Genomic DNA, 12,500 nt, shown 5'->3' with positions numbered 1-12,500 from the left:
TAAGCTTTATTAGTATTCACCATATTTTTAGTAGTAGTGCTAGACACTGCAAGTAGTAGAGGTGCGAGTAGTAGAAGTAGTATCAGGGTCAACCTCTGTGCAACCTCACAGCTAATGCTATTGTATGGATGAAATTATTGTTATTTTTGTCTCCCTGTACATTCTCACAATGTAACTTCACTGTGTACATGCGGAGTTAGCGTGCCGTGTGTGTACGTGAGCGAACGGGAGTGAATCAATACGTGAGCCCCACAAGGGGCCTCCTGACTGCCTGCAGTGCACTTCAAGCCCTCACACTGTGAGTTCAGCGTCTGTCTGTCTTCCTCCCACAATCCATCGTGTGTGTGTGTGTGTGTGTCTGTGTGTCTGTGTGTGCGCGTGTGTGTGCGCGTGTACGCGTGTGTGCGTGTGTGTGTGTGTGTGTGTGGATCATCTGGATTGAGGTTAGGCCGCTGCAGCTGGAGGTCAGTGGGCAGTGTCGGGCGGCGGGTCGAGCGTGCACACACACACACACACACACTGCATTAGAGCGCATTCCTCCTCCTTGCCGCTGTAAACAACACATGCTGTGTGTGGCTGCCCGCACTGTTCAACACCGCTTCACTTATTCAGACATGACGCACAATGCGCTCACAACCAAGATAGTCGGCCGTAGTTTGTGTGAGGGGGCTGCACAATGTATGGTCTATTGACATTACGCAACAGTACAATATTGTTATGCCGTCTTGTATAATTCACAACACCTCAGAAGAATGAACAATGTAAATGCCTTGCTTCTGCTAGAAGTAGTAAACTAGCTTGCACTTCTTTTTACACAGTACATTGCCGTTTTGCTTCACATCAGTTAGAGCTGAGTTGCCCTTCGCCTCTTACCCACTTCCCACTTTCCAGGTTCTATGTATTTTTGTAGCCTAAATAAAACCTCTAGACCTAGACGTTTAGGGCTCTAGATTTTTTTTGTAATGTAAACATTTGCTGTAGCAACTTGTACATAGCAGTGTTCACTTTTGTCATACATTTTCCCCAATAGGGAAAGTAAAACGGCAGTCATGGGTAAGCGGTCAGGGCGTCAGACTAGGAACACCAAACGGTTGCTGGTTCGACTCCCGAGCAGCCAGGTTGGTGGGAGGAGTAATTAACCAGTGATCTCCCCCATTTTCCTCCATGACCGAGGTACCCTTGCATGGTACCGTCCCACCGCACTGCTCTCTTGGGACGCCATTGGGGGCTGCCCCCTTGCACGGTTTAGGCATAAATGCAATTTTGTTGTGTGCTGTGTCACAATGCCAATGAGAGTTTGAGTTTCTCAGGTGGGCTTTCTTCTTCTTTCTTTATCATCATGCTGTCTAAGTATGCAACACTTTTTCCTCCCGGAAACCCAAGCATGTCCACAAAAACACACAGAAATGGGTCAAGCTGGCTCTGTCTCCCTCCCCGACTAAGCTGTGAGCTCATTGCCTGTGGCTTCGTCTCCCGCCGTTCACCTGGCCTTGACTCTCTCCAGTTTTTACCACTCCATTTCCCTCCATTGTTCTCACAGAAACAGAAATATGTACCAGCTGTGTGTCTGGACTCTCAAGCACAAGTGATTGAATGGGATTGGGAATATGCTACACAGTGCCGTTAGTTATACATTGCCAGGCTTTTTAAAATGCAAATAACTTTGCGTTTGCATCCCGTGTGCGTGCGTGCCTGCCTGCCTGCCTGCCTGCGTGCGTACGTGCGTACATGTGTGTTTGCCTATTGTGTGTGTGCATGTGTGTGCGTTTGCCTATTGTGCGTCTAACCAATATATTCATGGGGGGCTTGTATGTGACTGTATTTGTGTTGTGTGACGTGTCCTGTGTTTTAGAGCTGTGTCTGCCACGGAGCTGCAAGGTTGTTAAGGTCTGGCTGGCTGTTGTCTCACTCAGGCCGGTCCTCCATCCTGATTGGGCTCCTGCTCCTGCTTGTGCTTGTGTTTGTGTTGGGCTTATGCTTGTTGCTCTGCTCTGCTCTGCTCTGCTCCGCTACTCCCGGTGAACAGAGACCTAAATCACAGCTCCTGTTGATGGGCTCGCTGGAACCAATTAGCTTTGCAGCACAGCGGAGACTCCATGCCTTGGACCGCCCAGCTCAATTCCTCCTCTAGCCCTGTTTCTCTGCCTTTCTTTCTTTGTCTCTGTCTCTCTCTCTCCCATGTTTTGCTTTCTTTCACTCGATTTGTTTCCCTTTCTCTGCTTTCTTGCCCATGCTTGCTCCCGCCCCTCCCCCTCCATCCCTCCTCTGTCCCTCTCTTCTTTCCTCTGTTTTCCTTTCCCTTGTGCTTCACCCCTCTCTTCTCCCCCTCTCTGGAGAGTGTGCTGTTAATAATCTCCAGCATCTCTGTTCTTGCATCAGTGATCAGATTAGGCCAAATGATTTGGAGCCATGTAAACACAACGGCACCTCCATCGTTTTGCTTCCTCTACACCCACACACGCACACGCACACGTACACGCACACACACACTAGGTAGGAAGAGTAGAAAAAAAGTAAGTCTCCTCTCCACAATACCACTACATCAAACTTCCATTCTCCATCGTGACCCTGGATTGACACGAGTTGTCAGGGTTGCCAGAAAGACTTCAGAGAAAAGCCCTTCCTCAGTTTCCTTTGAACTCTGGGGACTTCAAAATGAGACATCATTATCTATGGGTCTTCAATGTCATGACAACCAGCTTGTTGGATCAAATTTGTGGCAGCCTTCTTGCTCTGTGAATCCGGCGTTGACACCTCTATCGGGTAGGAAGTCAGCTGAGGACAGCTATATTTTTTCCATGCCAGAATGGATTTGGAGACTCCAGCAGTAGTGAGAAAGTAAATAGCAGAGCCATATTCTATTGTATAATTGCAACACTTTCTGTATGATGAAATGAAAAAAAAAAATCGTGCCGGCGTTGCAACATTGCATTTTGGCTTTGATATCATGATGTTATCGCACCGTGTCATGTCGCCTCTGGCAGTTTCCACTCCCCATATCCGTCCACCCCCCACCCCCCCATCCACCCAGCAGCAACACTGCCGGCCATGCTTAGTATCAGCTTCACTCTCACCTCTCTGGCAGCTTCATTGCTGTTTGCTCAACCCCATGATTCATAAGCAAGCGGTACGGATGGTGGGATATGGAGAGGGTGGAGGGGAGGGATGGAGAGGGGGGGGTGGGGTGGGGTGAGGGGGGCAGGATGTGTTCCTCAAAACCACCAGCTGACTAATGCCGCCCAGGTCCGTTTGTGTTCTTTCAGGACATGCCTCTGTTGCATGCCTCTGCATAGATCTGCATTTTCTCTCTGTCTCTCATTCTCATCCTGTCCTCACCTCTTCTTATTTCTGTTGATCTTTTTCTTGCTCTTCCACTCTCCACCTCTGTGTATAATCTGACAGCCTGTCTGTCTGTCTCTCTGTCTCTCTGTCTCTCTGTCTGTCTCTGTCTTGCCTCTTCTCTTTGTGTGTGTCTGTCTCTCCCTGATGTCATTGTCTCGCTGACTGTCTGTCTCTCCCTCCTCTGGCTGCCTTCCTGTTTCCCTTTTCAGTCTTGCTTGGCTGCGCTGCATTTCTACTCATTACCTACTGGCTCATCCCTGCTTTTGCTTTTTCAAATGTACCCATTACCCTCAAATATGTTCTTTCTCTGTCTCTGCCTGTGTAAGTCTCTCTCTCTCTTGCGCTCTCTCTCTCTCTCTCTCTCTCTCTCTCTCTATCTCTCTATCTCTATCTCTATCTCTATCTCTATCTCTATCTCTATCTCTATCTCACTCTCTCTCTCTCTCTATTTCTCTCTCTCTCTCTCTCTCTCTCTCTCTCTCTCTCTCTCTCTCTCTCTGTACAACTCTCGTTTCTTTTCTCTTTTTCACCTCCTTTCCCATTCGCATGTTATTCTTTTGTTGCCATTTTTAAGGTCTCCTCCCTGTGCTGTGGCGTATGGAGGTGTGGTTCAGGTTTCCCTTCCTCAGGCCTGGCTCAGGCTGGCGGGCAGCTGCAGGATCCCAGCTCTGGTGACTCATAGCTGGGGGAAGTCTGCCGCCTGCTCCCCTGCCACCCACAACAACCACACTGCCTTGCCGGACAGGGCTTCCTGGTGTGCAATGGCAGAACTGGTGGCGATGATGTGTCCACTGACCCATTGTGTGTGTGTGCGTGTGTGTGTGTGCGTGTGTGTGTGTGCGTGTGTGTGTGTGTGTGCGGCTGTGTGAATAGAATACACACCCAAGGAAATTACACACATTCACAATTGCTCAGGAGATGTTTCGCTCTTTTTAGGAGCACTTTGCTTCCTGAGTGACAAGTCTCATTTGTTGCGTGTCCGTGTGCGTGTGCGAGCGTGTGTGTGTGTGTGTGTGTGTGTGTGTGTGCGTGTGCGTGTGCGTGTGCGTGTGCGTGTGCGTGTGCGTGTGCGTGTGTGTGTGTGTGTGCGTGTGCGTGTGCGTCTGTCAGTCTGTCAGTCTGTGTAATGGGTGTGTACACAGACACTGATCCAATCAACGTCAGTGGTGCTCAGTGACCTTTCTGAGATAGTCTGGTCTGCTTTAATCATGGAGACAGAGGAGAGAGACGGTTCCCCGGCACCACTCATGGACATGGACAGAGCGAGAACAACTCAAGAGATGGGTAGATGATGATGATGATGATGGGGGAGGGGAGGGGAGGTGAAGGGAAGACGGAGAGGAAAAGCAGGGAAAGAGACCGAGATAGCGAGAGAGCGAGAGGGAGGTAGCGAAAGAGTTATCGAGGTGGGGGAGGATAGCCCCGGAAAAACTCATGGATATTTCATGCACACTGGGGGCCTGTTGTCTCATGTTCGTGTGTGTGTGCGTGCGTGCGTGCGTGTGTGTTGGTGATCTACTCCTCTGGTCCCCTTTGCTGATATCCCTGCTGCCTACCGCTAAACCTGAGCAGAGCGCCGCATTAGGGAGTGGTGTCTCCTTACTCATGCGTGGGTGTGTTCCAGCGGACATACAGTCTCACAAATGTGTACACACACACACACACACACACACACACACACACACACACACACACACACACACACACACACGCACACACACACGCACACACGCACACACGCACACACGCACACACACACACACACACACAGTGTTAGTGGGGTAGTGTGATCGGAGCAGTGCTGGGTCCAGGCTCTGCTGGCTGTGGCCTTGTCATTCAGACAGGAACTGAACTGGTGTCCTCCTGATAAGGTCGCCCGGCCGCTCCCCCCACCCAGTGCAGCGCTACACTGTTACTCTGTTACTCTGTTACACTGTTACACTGTTACACTGACATCATCCGTCCCCACTAGCTACTCACTCACTCACTTACTCACTCACTCACTCACTCACTCACTCACTCACTCACTCACTCACTCACTCACTCACTCACTCACTCACTCACTCACTCACTCACTCACTCACTCACTCACTCACTCACTCACTCACTCACTCACTCACTCACTTTGGCCACGGTGATCACATCCGCTTCTGGTGAGGCCTGCCCATGTAGTGCAGGGGAATAAAACATACAGAGGTAAAAAAACACACACACACACACACACACACACACACACACACACACACACACACACACACACACACACACACACACACACACACACACACACACACACACACACACACACACACACACACACACACACAGAGAATGCATTTGAAATGTGCATATTGCACACGCCTACCTTCAAATTAAGTATACACATCGTGCAGATGTGGCCTCAACGTGTGCACACACACTCTTGGTGTTTCTGCAAGTCCACCACTGACACTTTGGTATTGTGTAGTTCTAGGCACTCCCTTTTTGCACACGCAACACTTACAGTGGCATAGTCGTGTGTGTGCGCGCCGCGCACATACAACACTCACACGCATACGTACACACGCAAACAATTGTCCTTTTGCGCTCTGTTACATGCATTCCTGAAGCAGATATGAGCAGAGCTGTGGTGTGTGTGGCATCTACTGTGTTTTAAACACATACCTCAGCAGAAGCCAGCTCTAGCTTTACACTGCATTCTTTCGCTGCCACGGGGGACGGTAAACGAGCAAATAAACAATTTTTGCCCTCCATTCCTTTTTTTTCAGCTAAAAATAGCCCAGCACAGAGAGTTTGAACACACACGCACACACACACACACACACACACACACACACACACACACACACACACACACACACACACACACACACACAGTACTCCTCTGAGGTGTTTGATAGTTGGATCCTCTCCCTGGCCACTGGCAAGTCTGTCTGCCCCCCCCCTCTGAGAGCTGTCAGTCATGCTGCCGCGTATCTGTCAATCACTGCTCCCTCCAGTTGTGTCTGCGTGTGCTCAACCGGCTCCCACTCTGCCCAAATCGAAATGGGCTTAGTGTAGAGAGAGATGGCATTTGTTGACCCGTTGGCACGTGGAGATTTGTTTGATGACGTGGAAGCAGGAGGAAAAGGATGGTGATGAGTTGGCAGGAGCAGGACTCCAAATGAACTTTTGTCATCACCAGCCAAAATGGTAGTAGATGTTTATCTTACGAGCCAAAGCCCTGCCGTGGCCAACCGGTAGGGCACTCGCTTGCCATGCGGCTGACCCGGGTTCGACTCCCGGCCCGGGTCCTTTGCCGACCCCTCCCCGTCTCTCCCAATTCGCTTCCTGTCCACCTCTCACACTGTCCTTAGTAAAGTCAAAAAATACTTTGTTTGAAAAGAAAACTTTGTTTGAGCAAAACACACTCAATGTTGGGTCAAAGTGGCTAGTAGTAAGTTGGTCTTTTCTACCAGCCAAACTGAAATTTGACCACCATTTGGACGGTTGGCTGGTGTTCATCTAGAGCCCTGAGCAGGAGTATGGCCCCCGCTCAAGGGGTCGGGAGATGGGACTCTTGGCGAGGAGCAGCAGCAGCAGCAGCAGCAGGAGGCTGACAGGGCTGAGAGCCACCACGGAGCTCCGAGCTCTGGAAAATCCATAGGGGTGGCATGGCATCACACGATCGGGACTCTCACCTTATGCCCCTGTCTTCCACCTTTGCCTCTCACCCGTCACCAATTTCTGCATCTCTGTCGTCAGTTATTGCCGTGGTGCTGTGATTTTTAGCTGCTTTGACGAGCTCGACAGACACTTTGTTGTGAGGTGCCATTACCGCACCTGATGTATCGCCAGGTATCGATTTCAGAATTGATGTTCAAAGGGGCAGAAATAAAATCCCTGCTGAATGCTTATGTGTGTCTGTCTGTTGGTTTATTTGGTTGATTGCCCGTCCTCAGTTACAGGAACGGGCACATGGCAGGGCATCACATGCACTTTTCCAGCAGCAGTGTTTTGGCTTGCTAATCCGCTTCCTGCAGGCGCTGCAAGGGTTAACAGAGCGGCGGTGGTGACTGACGCCGCTGATGAGTGATCTGTGATAACAGCACACCAGACTGTTTGGCCTGGGCTCAATGGGGCTTAGTGCAGCCAGGAGCACGGGCCGCCAACAGCAGCAGCAGCGGTGGAGGCGACTGGCAGGAGAGGCGCTTAGAAAGCCCTCCCCTCCAGCCAGGCCCCCGGGCCATAACAAGGCCCGTAATGCACCACACTACGCTACACAGCACAGCACACCCCAACTATATGCACATGCAGACACAGAGAAAAAAAAAACGCACCCAGTTTTAGAAATGGTCTACACATACACAGACAAATGAGAAAGAGACAGACACACACACACACACACACACACACACACACACACACACACACACACACACACACACACACACACACACACACACACACACACACACACACACACACACACACACACACACACGTGCCACTCACTCACATTCTCACACACACTCAAACTGTTGCCGGTCTGTCTGGCCAACGTGCTTGTTTGTCACAGCCTCCAACTGAGCAGGGGCGCCCTCACTGACTGCCTGCCTGCCAGACAGTTTTTTTGATTTCTTTCTTTTTATTTATTTATTTTTTGATTGTGCCCTGCTTTTAAATCCGTTCCTAGCTTTTTTTTTGTTGCGATAGGTTACAATATAGACTCCCCTGGCAGGTCTCTTGCTTATTTTGAGTCACTAAAACCCAGTGTGTGATTGCTGCAGACTGACAGGAAAAGCTTTTTTCTATGAAATAACAACCTTCCCGTGCCGCGCTCCGTCTGTCCACGAAAGTCAGAGCGCAGGAATGCACAGCCATCTGCTTGCCAGCACAGGAACTTCTTTTCCACTTCCTTTCTCCCTTTCGTTCCCTTTTTTTCCTCTCTCTCCTGCTCTGTTTCCCTTTGCTCTCTTTCCCTCTGCTCTCTTTCTCTGTCTTTCCCTCTGTCATTTTCTCTCCCTTCTCTCTCTGCTCTCTTGGGCTCTCTCTCTCTCTCTCTCTCTCTCTCTCTCTCTCTCTCTCTCTCTCTCTCTCTCTCTCTCTCTTTCTCTCCTGAGCCAGTGCATTTCATGTGTTTCTCTTTCGCCTGCCCGATCTGACCACCTCATTATGGTGTCTGAAGCGACAGCCGCCATTCACTCAAGTGCAGTTTCTCTGCCTTCTTTCCTCTGAGCCCATTAGTCTCTTCAAGCCACTGACTGAATTCTACTCACTTGGGCCTTGTGTAGTGTACATGCTCTGCAAACTATGTAGGTAAGCAGACAGACAGACGGGGAGAAGACAGACAGGCACGCAGACAGAGCAGTGCTGAGTACAGCAGGCTACTCTCATACAGGAAAAGCAGGGGCAGAAGATGCTTATTTTTCCTTTCCTTTTTGTTCTTCAACGTTCTCCTCCCTGATCTCTATTCAGAGTGGCACAGAGGTTTTACCCAATGACCAAAACCACACAAGACCCTGTCAGGCACTTGACCTATCTGTTGGTCTTGACAGTTTTTTTGGCCTTTGTGTGGCTTGGCCTCCTAGACTGAGCCAGGTGTCCTCAGTCTGCTAATCCCCAGGCCAGCACAATCAAGCACAACGAAAATCCCCAGCTTGCATCATGTACAATGTCTCATTCAGTGGGCTAGCCTACTTTTCCCTGCCCTCACTGCGTTGTGTGTCTCCCTCTCTTGACAGTCATGTGAATGTATGCATGTACACTAGATTGATGTGTATTTTTGTGATGCGTTTGTAAGCTCTATGGATTTGTTAAGTGTATGGCGTCTGCTGTTCTTTTCATCAGGATCAATTAAGTATCTCTACTCCACTCTATTTTACTGTGCCGTAAAGTCCCTCCCATTCCAAAAACAACTGCTCTTGCCTTCTTGCACTTGTCATGCTGTGACTTCCCCCCTTCCAAGCTGTTTCTTCTTCTGGCTTGTTGCCATGGCTACAGATGTGCCGAGCTTCATCACAGGAAGCTAGTGACATTTTCTTCCTCATCGTGCGAGAGGATCGATGCCTCTCTGGTCTCCGCCACTACAGGAGAAGGAGGAGGAGCACATGCCCCATCCCCCACCATCCTTCCTGCAATCTCCCTCTTCTCTCTGTTCTCTCCTCTCTTCTCCTCTGCTCGCATCTCCTCTACACTTCTATCCTTGCATCTCCTCTACACTCCTCTACACTCCTTTCCTCACCTCTCCTCTCCTCACCACTTCTCTCTTCTCCTCACCACTTCTCTCTTCTCCTCTCCTCTCCTCTCCTCGCATCTCCTCTCCTCGCATCTCCTCTCCTCGCATCTCCTCTCCTCGCATCTCCTCACATCTCCTCTGCACTCCTCTCCTCTCCTCTCCTCTCCTCTCCTCTCCTCTGCACTCCTCTCCTCTCCTCTCCTCTCCTCCTGCACCTGTATTGCCAGAGGGTCGATGCATCTTCACCACACCCCACTAGGAAAAGAAGCCAGCTCTGTTGCTTGCTGTCCTCCCTGGCTCCATCTCTCCTTTCCTCTGCTCTCCCGTGCATGCATCTCCTCTCCTCCTCTCTCCGTTCCTCTCCTGCTCTCCTCTCCTCTCCTCTCCTCTCCTCTCCTCTCCTCTCCTCTCCTCTCCTCTCCTCTCCTCTCCTCTCCTCTCCTCTCCTCTCCTCTCCTCTCCGTTCCTCTCCTGCTCTTCTCGTCTTCTCTCCTGCTCCTCTCTGCTAGCGGTGGTAGCCCTGACTACTAGTGTTGCAGGTCCACAGCATAGGCTACAGTACAGGGCCCCCCTTTGATCATCCTGGGCTCATCTTGCATGCACCAGTCTTGCCCCCGCAGTGCACGGCAGCTGGTTGCCCCAGCAACGCTCATTGGGCTTTGATGGACTGCCCGTGTCCACGGGGAGAAATCCAGCGCCTGTGCTGTTGCCCTCTCATTTGTTTCTCGCACTCTTCCTTTTTTTCCCCTTCCTTTTCTTTTTTTGTTGTCGTCTTTTTTACTCCTCCGCCAATGCATTGCCTTTTCTGCCGAGTCCTTTCTGGAACGCTCTCTACTGTGCGTTTTCTTTCTTGCCAGTTCTGTCTGTTGCTCAGCATCTCTCCTGCCCTTACCCTACGATCATCAGTCCTCCCCATCTCTCCCTCCCTCCCTCTGTTTACTGTCCCATTTTTTTCTCTCTCTTCCTCTACCTCCATTCCTCACTCACTCCATCATCGCTCCCCACTCCCCTTACCTCCTCTCTGCCCTTCTCTCCATCTCTGTCCTGGGTGAGGGGGTTGACGCTCTCTTACGCATCCTGGGCTTCCCTTCGCATGAACGAGCTGCTTTCCTACACTGTGTGTGTGCGTGTGCGTGCATGCCTGCGTGCGTGTGTGAGCATATATGAGCGTGTGTGTAAGCATCTGAGAGATGGTGTGTGTGTGATGGCGTGTGTGTGTGTGTGATGGCGTGTGTGCGTCAGTTTGGGTGTGCGCCAGAGAATATATCTGTGTGTGTGTGTGCGCGCCGGTGTCATATTCCCCACATCCGTCACACCACCTGAGTGTCACGCTCTGCGTCGGTGAAAACTCCTCACACTCAGCGCAGTGCGATCACCCGGAAAGGAGGACGGATGATGCGTAGCACTGCAAGCATTGTGTCGTGTCATCACAAAGCAAAAAGGGGGGAAAAAACCTAATGTCTCTTCCTGTCCTGCCTCTTCCTTGTTTTTACCACTGCACCCCATCGAGTCAGTCATGGTGGTCAGCTTTTTACTAATTGCCGAACCGTTTAACAACAAACACCATCTAATCGAGTTCCTCATTCATCAGTTGAGCTGCACTGGCCCAACCTTCCTGTACTGAGCTGAAGCGGTGTCTTCTTTTTCAAAATCATTAATCATCTCAATTTCCTGGTGCATTTAGCTGATTTAAGCTGGTGTTTCGAATAGCCCACACATTGGGGCCCACCCAGGAGGGAGAGGGAGGGAGAGAGAGGGAGTTGAGCCAGAGGCCTCTCCTTGACTGTCTTTCCATTTGTAAACAGACAGTGCCGTAGAGATTAAGGCATCAGAGATTTGGACACACAGGCGCAAGCACATACTCAAACTGCCGTAAGTGGCATTCACACACACACACACACACACACACACACACACACACACACACACACACACACACACACACACACACACACACACACACACACACACACACACACACACACACACACACACACACACACACACACACACACACACACATACACCATTCCATTCCATTCCATTCACTTTAAGCTTCTTGTTCCACAAATCTTAGTGCTGCCTCTTTTTAAAAGCAGAGTGATGTTTCACACCTCACGCCTCAGTGATGGTGGGAGGAGGCTGACAGGTTTATGATTGTATTGATCAGAGGATTGCATCTGCGCAAAGCTCCTTGGCCACCATGCCTCTGAGCTGTGCAACAGGGCTTTTACTCATGGGTTTGGCTTTTAGATGAGGAGGTGGCATCATGTTGGTTGCTGTGTGTTTGTGTGTGTGCGTGTGTTTTTGTTGTGTGCGTGTGTGTGTGCGTGTGCGTGTGTGCGTGTGTGTGTGTGTGTTTTTGTTGTGTGTGTGTTCGTGTGTGTTTTTGTTGTGTGCATGTGTGTGGGTGCGAGCGTACTGTAGGTGATTATAGATGTGTATTAAATAATGCGGCATTACACGCCTCAGGTCATGGAATGTCATGGAATGGGATGGAGGTCATGGAATGTCCTAGCAGGGTCCGCGGCCCAATGTGGTGGCATCCATGCATTAGGCAAAGCACGCTGCTGCTGCCTTGAGAAGGAGCTGCGCCCCCATGGGTGCTTTGGCATGCATGTATGCATGCTACGCCCCCGCCAGTACGAACTCTACCATCACAGCAGCCCCCTGTAACTAACCCCTGCCCACACCATCACCATCCTCTACCCCGATGGCTGCTGTTGCTCTGACATCCACCAACCCACCTCCATCGCCTACTCCCTCTGCTCTCATACACGCACACGCACACGCACACGCACTGGTTGCTCCAACCCCCCACACAAGGTCAGGAATGCAGAAGGTCTGACTTGCCATCCTCTCTCTCTCTCTCTCTCTCTCTCTCTCTCTCTCTCTCTCTCTCTCTCTCTCTCTCTCTCTCTCTCTCTCTCTCTCTCTCTCT

General features: G+C 50.6%; 1 protein-coding gene across 4 annotated transcripts in view; it reads left to right on the top strand.

Annotated features, from left to right (window-relative positions):
• Nucleotides 1-12,500, top strand: part of smurf1 (SMAD specific E3 ubiquitin protein ligase 1) — a 57,876-nt gene that overhangs the window by 16,663 nt on the left and 28,713 nt on the right. The window lies entirely within an intron of this gene.

The sequence above is a fragment of the Engraulis encrasicolus genome, chromosome 2 (assembly GCF_034702125.1).
Source record: "Engraulis encrasicolus isolate BLACKSEA-1 chromosome 2, IST_EnEncr_1.0, whole genome shotgun sequence".
In the NCBI taxonomy this organism is placed as follows: domain Eukaryota; kingdom Metazoa; phylum Chordata; class Actinopteri; order Clupeiformes; family Engraulidae; genus Engraulis; species Engraulis encrasicolus.
The sequence above is the reverse complement of the archived record's forward strand: the minus strand, read 5'-3'. Positions and strand labels throughout refer to the sequence as shown.